The sequence below is a fragment of the Silene latifolia genome, chromosome 11, assembly GCF_048544455.1.
Source record: "Silene latifolia isolate original U9 population chromosome 11, ASM4854445v1, whole genome shotgun sequence".
Lineage (NCBI taxonomy): Eukaryota > Viridiplantae > Streptophyta > Magnoliopsida > Caryophyllales > Caryophyllaceae > Silene > Silene latifolia.
The window spans coordinates 88676648-88683265 of NC_133536.1; the positions used below are offsets into that span (position 1 = coordinate 88676648).

Here is a 6618-nt window from a genome sequence, read left to right on the forward strand (position 1 = left end):
GGGCGGATAGGGAAGTCTTCTTTCCGAGTGCATCTAGGGGTATTCTGGGTGACGATGAGGTTGTCGGTGATGAGGTTGTCGGTGATGACATTGAAGAAGAGGCTAGTGAAGAAGAAGAAGAGGATGATGAACAAAGTGAACAAGAAAGTGAAGAAGGAAATGGTGATGAGTCCACTTCTAGTGAGGAAGATGATGATAATGATAATATGGTGGAAGATTAGCAAGCTTTGGAGGCTCCTACCCTCTTGAGGTTTGTCTACTTCTTTCTTTGTTTTATTTATTTTATCTTGATGATGGTTGGTTGAGTCCTAGCAACATAGAGGACTAACACCTCGACCCTATTGAGGTGTTCTTACTTTATTGTTCCCACTTTTGAAAATCCAAAATGACAAATTTAGTTTCATGCATTGCATCTTGTGTGCATGAACTACCCCAACTTTAGGACATTAGAAATAATGTCTAACTCGGTTTGGGGAAGTACATGCATACGCAACGGGAGGTAATCTAAATTACGCTCTCCGTCATAAACAAAAACCCATGCATCATGTAGTGTTGATTAGTGTAGCTTGCATTTAGTGTAGAATTCATGCATCATGCTTGCATGATTTCCCATCATTTTGGCCATTGAGGACAATGCCCATATTAGTGTGGGGATGGGGAATTCTAACTTAACTTTTATTCAAAAACCCAAAAAAATCAAAAAATTTGAAAAACCATAAAAATTGAAAAATTGAAAAACCAAAAACAAGTTCATTTCCTTTGTAGTGTAGTCATGTATATATTGTTGTATATATTTTGTTTGTTTTATCCTTGTTCACATTGATCGACTACGCCACATTCGAGACATGAGGATATTGAAGACCGCATGGTATGATCTTTCCAATCTCCTTTTTCCTCTTTACGTTAATGACTATGTGGCTTTATTTTGATTGATGCGGTATAACAATGTGAACTTAGGACTTGCATTTAGTTTATATGTCATATTAGTTGGTAGAAACATTTGCATTAGGATGTTTATATGCAAGTTGCATCATGGCATGTAGTTGCATGATAGAAAATTTTTGCGAAACCATCTACTTGGGAAGCTTGACAAGTATATATAGGCCCTAGTAGATGCTTTTTCTTCTTAAGACTTTGCTTGTTAGAATACTTGTAAAACACCCTAGGATGTGTCATGCTAGTATCCTTTGACCCATGGATTAAGGCCTAGTCAAGAGTAACTTGTGGTGTGATAACTCCTTGGCTACCGATTATTCCAAGGTGACCCTTGAAACCATGCATGCATCCATCATCCAGGTTCTACCACATTTTTGTCATCAAAGGGAATGGGCACATAAAGAAATCAATTTGAATTCAATGAAATGAAAAGTGAAAGAAAGTTTGCAAAAATGCATCAAATGAAAAGAGGAGCAAAAATAGAACTCCTAAAAGCTTCAAATATAAGCCACCCTCACTACATATGGGGTGACTTTGAAAATGTTCAAAAGAAATGCAAAGAAATGTTGAAAAGTTGTCAAGTGTTGAAAATGCCAAAAATCAAAAAGAAATGGCAAGAAAGTGTTCTCAAATGTTATATGCCACAAGAAATTGGGGGGAAAAACAAACAACAAAGCAAACTCCCAAAGTGAAACTCAAATATCTATTGATCCCTTTATCCATCGTATCCATTTTTGTGCATGGTAGAGAGGGGACGACCCTTCTTCTTGTTTAGGCAAGAAGGGGAATTCCGCGATCTTCCAGTGTTTCTAACACCATAGGGAGTCTATTCTTGACAAAAGCATTTAACGATTGAGGACAAAGGTACCCTAGCTTGACACAACCTGGAGGTGATTTATTGATATCCTTCTAGGCTTAGTAGTTTGAACAAATTGCATCTATGAAGGAGTGTGTACCCTTGAATTGCTTCCCTTGTAGATAATTTCCGCCACTTAGATGAGGAAAGTGGCTATTCTTTTGTAGATACATCCATTATTTGATTTTGTGTGCTTAATGTTTGGATGTGTCGCCATTTTGGCAAGACCCACCTTGCCTTGCAAGAAGGCATCCTACCTCATGGTTGTCTTGTTGTGAGTTGAAGGGGCGGAGTGAGACCCGCTAATTGTCTCATATCGGCTATGTTATTAGGTTAGTTTAAAATAATGGTCCTAGTCTTTGTCACCTCTTTACTCGGGACGAGCAAAGGTTCGGTTTGGGGATATTTGATGTGACCATAATTAGAGCACATTTAGTCCCCGAATTAGCCTTGTTCCCATGCTTTTTAGTTCATATTTGGGTCATTTATTGTCTTTAGTTCTTTGTTTTGCATATTCTTTGCGGTTTTGATCCCTTGGTAGGAAAGGAGTGCAAACCTTGCATTTTCGTGGCAAAATGAGACTAAATTGATTGAATTCAATGACCAAGCATCAAGGAGACACAAGATTAGAAGGCCTTTGTATATACTATAGTAGATGGGCAATGATGAGAAAAGATCCTTGCATCCCCGAGGAAATCCCCAAGGATTTTATGAAGAAAAAGGAAGAAAAGAAGAAGGAACGAGACTGCCCATCAATCCGTGCGTCTTCCCCAGAAGACGCCCGTCCACCAAGCCACAATCCGAGCGTCTTCACCCCAAGACGCCCGGGCACAAACTCCAGAAGACGCCCGTCTTCACCCCAAGACGCCCGGACAGACACCACCAAATCCGCCCGTCCCGTGCTAAAGACGCCCGGATTCCCAGGCAGACCCATTTCGTCTTCTTCAAGCTTCAAGGAAGGATGCACATCTTTTTCTAGAGACCAGAGTCTTTCCAAAAAGACCGGCGTTTCCTTAAGTAGGGACTTAATCGTCATTTAAGCCCTTAGTTAACCCTAATTCACACACCTAATCCCCATTATAAATACCCCATTAGTCTAATTAGAAGAGCATGTTCTTCTTAGCAATCTTTAGAGTAGTTAATATCAATCAAATCTCTCTTTAATTTTGTAATCAACAATTAATCAAGTTTTAATACAAGTTTTATTTCCTTAATCTCTCTCTTGTTCATCCTTTATTTTGGGTAATTGAAGATTATTTGGGTTATTATTGGGAGATTGACAACCTTCTAATCAAGCATCAAGTACTTCTTTTATTCTTTGCTTTATTATTGAAATCATTAGTAGGTATAATTCTCTTAATCCCTTTTTAATTATTGCTAATTACTTTCATTTATTCATCATGTTTCACTTTGTTGGTATGATTGACAACCTTGCTAGCATGTTCAACATGATAATGAGTGAGTAGTTTCCTTAGCTAGGGTTAATGGGTAATTAGGGGAAACCAACATGGGGAATGATTCATGATTAAATTAATATGCTTTCATGGTTTATTTGCTTGCTTGTTATGATCTCAACTCATGCACATGTTATGTTTGATGAAATGCGAGCCTATGAATCCTTGCATTTTTTACCCATCACCTATCTTTTCAATGAGACTTGTAAGACATAAACCAACTCGAGTCTCATTAGACCATGCATGTTGTTGAGTAGGGAAGACTAAATCGACTTGTAGGTGTTGTACAATCTAATCGATTCGGCTCCGGGACCCAAACTTTCCTAGGATTGTAAGATATAAACCAACTCGATCCATCACAACAATAATTGCTTGCTTATAATTTGAGAACATGTGTATGATCAATTCCCATGAATCCCCTATGACCCCATGACACCCTAGTGCTTTTTATCAATTGTTTACATCCCTTTTAATTCATCTTGCTTGTTTACATTCATTGCTATTTAGTTTAGTGATCTTCTATGCAAACCCCAATTGTGACACCCTTAAGACACCACTAGTTGCAATAGAAATCTCATCTCAATTCCCGTCCCTTGGGATCCGACCTTTACTTGCCTCTTTACTAATTGTAGAGTTGTTGGTGAAGTTATAAATTATGTTTTGGTCTAGGTGCTCCTAACGACAAGTAACCGAAAGATTTAGTAGTCCCGACCATGTATACTACCATAAGTTATCTTATATAAGATTTTGCATGTGATGTAAGATGAAAAATATAAAACAAAGTTTGTCCACTCCAACACTCCATTTTTCCACCCACCACTTCCCTTCCTTTTTACTCCATCTATTGTTCTTTTCTTCACTACATTATTTTGTATGTTGCATGTGAACAATATCATTCATCTCTCTAAAAATAATTATCCATCTTTACTAAGATTGTTAGTAAATAAATTTTATTACTAAGAGAGTTAGTAATATTACAAATAATATCAAGGGTATAATATTAACAAGTTCTAGTAAAATACTTGTTATTATTTTTGGGTAAGTTCTTGGGTGCAACAAGAAGGAGATCTTCTTTTTGAAGATTTGCAAGGAGGATCATCCATTTGGTATAAGCTCAAGAACAAGCTAGTAAGGTGAACTAGTTTGTGCCCTTTTTACCACAAAATCATTGTAAGGAAATTGTTTTTCCTTATACTTTCTTTTTATGCTTTCATATTAGCATGCATGTTACATAGATCACCTAAATGACAAATTATGAGATAATTTCGTTTTTATTAGAGAGTCTAATATGGATCTATGATCTTTCAGCTAAATCCTTCCATGTTGGGATTAGGGAATCCATGGTAGGATTGTGACGATGTAGCGAATAGGGTAGACGATTTATTTGTGAGAGTCTGTACCCATGGCAATATAACTATAATACCGACTTAGTTGAGTGTACGCTTCTAAGTTACCTTTAATCTGGTTAAATTTACTCCTGGATCGGAAGATTGGACTAAATAGACCTTCTATGAACGGTAGACTACCCTGACGAGGAAGTTAAGTTAGTGGAAATCTAGGATAGAAAGTGGACCGGAAGGTCCTTTTCTGTATCCGTCTCACACTAAATTATCTAGGCTATTTGCAGCTGAGTCGACAGACTACCATGGTGAACCGAAATCCTGACATGTTCTCTCTCATTTGATCACCTTCATTATAATTTCTGTCTTTTACTGCTCTTTCTTTACTACTCTCTCCTTTAAGCCTTTATTAGTTTAGTTAACCAAATTTAAACCCCCCATTTTGTGACCAAATAAACGGACCTTAACAGATATCTTGCCTCCCTGTGGAGATCGACCCGACTTCCCTAGCTATATTAGTTAGTGACCAGTTGGTTATTTTTGGTAGGTACACGACTAGCCTGTCAAATTTTTGCGCCGTTGCCAGGGAGGCAATAACCCTATCTGTTTTTGTTTTCGTTTATTTTTATCCGTTTCAGGGAATTTTTATTCCTTGAGACAGTTCTCATTTATCTCTTTCAGTGTTATGTATGCCCAGGTCAAACAGGTCTGAGTTAGTTCCAGCTGATTCAGAGCCAGAAAGACTATTTCGGCATAGACTCCGTCTGCAAAGAGAACGTCGAAAGGAAGACTTGAGTACTTTCGAGCCCGAGCTACAACACTTTTTATTTGCAGAAGACCAGTCTTTAGAAGAAGACAATCTCATTTCTGCCAACAAGCCAGTAAAGATGCCGAATATTGCAAGTCACTCGGAGCCTAAAGCATCCTCTATTCCTAAAGGTTTCAACCTCCAAACTGAGGACGGTAATATTTTTGATATCCGTCCGTCTTACATAAATTTGGTGGAGAGAAATCTATTCCGGGGTGTGGCGGGTGAAGATCCAAGGAAGCACATGGAGGTCTTTACTGATTACTGCTCTACTATTCCCGCTACAAAGGGAGTAACACAGGATAAGATAAAGGAAGTACTTTTTCCTTTTTCTCTGACTGACTCAGCCCGTGAGTGGTTGACTGATCTTGACCGTACAGCTGCTGGTATCACCAACTGGGAGACTCTCGCACTTGCCTTCTACAAAAGATACTTCCCTCCTCAACGCACTAATCATCTGAGGGGTAAGATTACTAGTTTCAAGCAGGCACCTGATGAGACTTTCTATGAAGCTTGGTGTCAGTTTAAGAAGTTGGTGAGGTCTCTTCCTCACCATGGTTTTGATCAATGGTTTTTGTGCAACCAGTTCTACAATGGGTTGTACGATGACCACAGAGCTATACTAGACGCCTCATCTAACGGAATATTTCAAAAGAATATTGATGATGATAAGGGATGGGGCATTATTGAGGAGATGGCCACCCATTGTGCTGAATATGGGAACCCACGGGACGGTATTCGAACGGTCGATTTGGTTGATAAGGCAGTCGTGGCTCAGCTGGAAGCCATGAATGCTCGGTTTGATAGATTGGAGCTGCAATCTGCTGGAGATCAACAAACGGTTCATCTGTTGACTAGACAGGAAACTGTCATTTGTGAGAGGTGTGGAAGCGATGACGGTCATACTGCTATTGACTGTCTAACTGAGAAAGAACAAGTCCTTGCTTTTTAGCAATATAGGCAAGGAGGAGGTTCTTACTACAACAACCAAGGGGCAGTCCATCCCAATTTGAGGTGGATAAGTCAAAATGTTCTTAATCCCACTCCTCCACCGCAGCAGCAGCAACCATATGTCCGTCCTCACAAGGCTCAACAAGGCTTCCAAAAGCCTCGTTCTTTTCCTCCACCGAATCAAGGAGCATCGTCTTCAGGAGGCGTAAGTGAGCTAGCTGAGCTAAAGACAATGCTCCAGTCATTGACAAAGCAATGGCAGCTAAGTGACCA

The 6618-nt window shown here is 39.1% G+C and overlaps 1 non-coding gene across 1 annotated transcript; it reads right to left on the bottom strand.

The window, feature by feature from the left end:
• Window positions 1-5849: 5849 nt before the first annotated feature.
• LOC141616045 (small nucleolar RNA R71) lies at window positions 5850-5955 on the bottom strand. Its single transcript, XR_012530423.1, has one exon. It is a non-coding gene; the product is annotated as a small nucleolar RNA R71 (small nucleolar RNA).
• Between the last annotated feature and the right edge of the window lie 663 nt (window positions 5956-6618).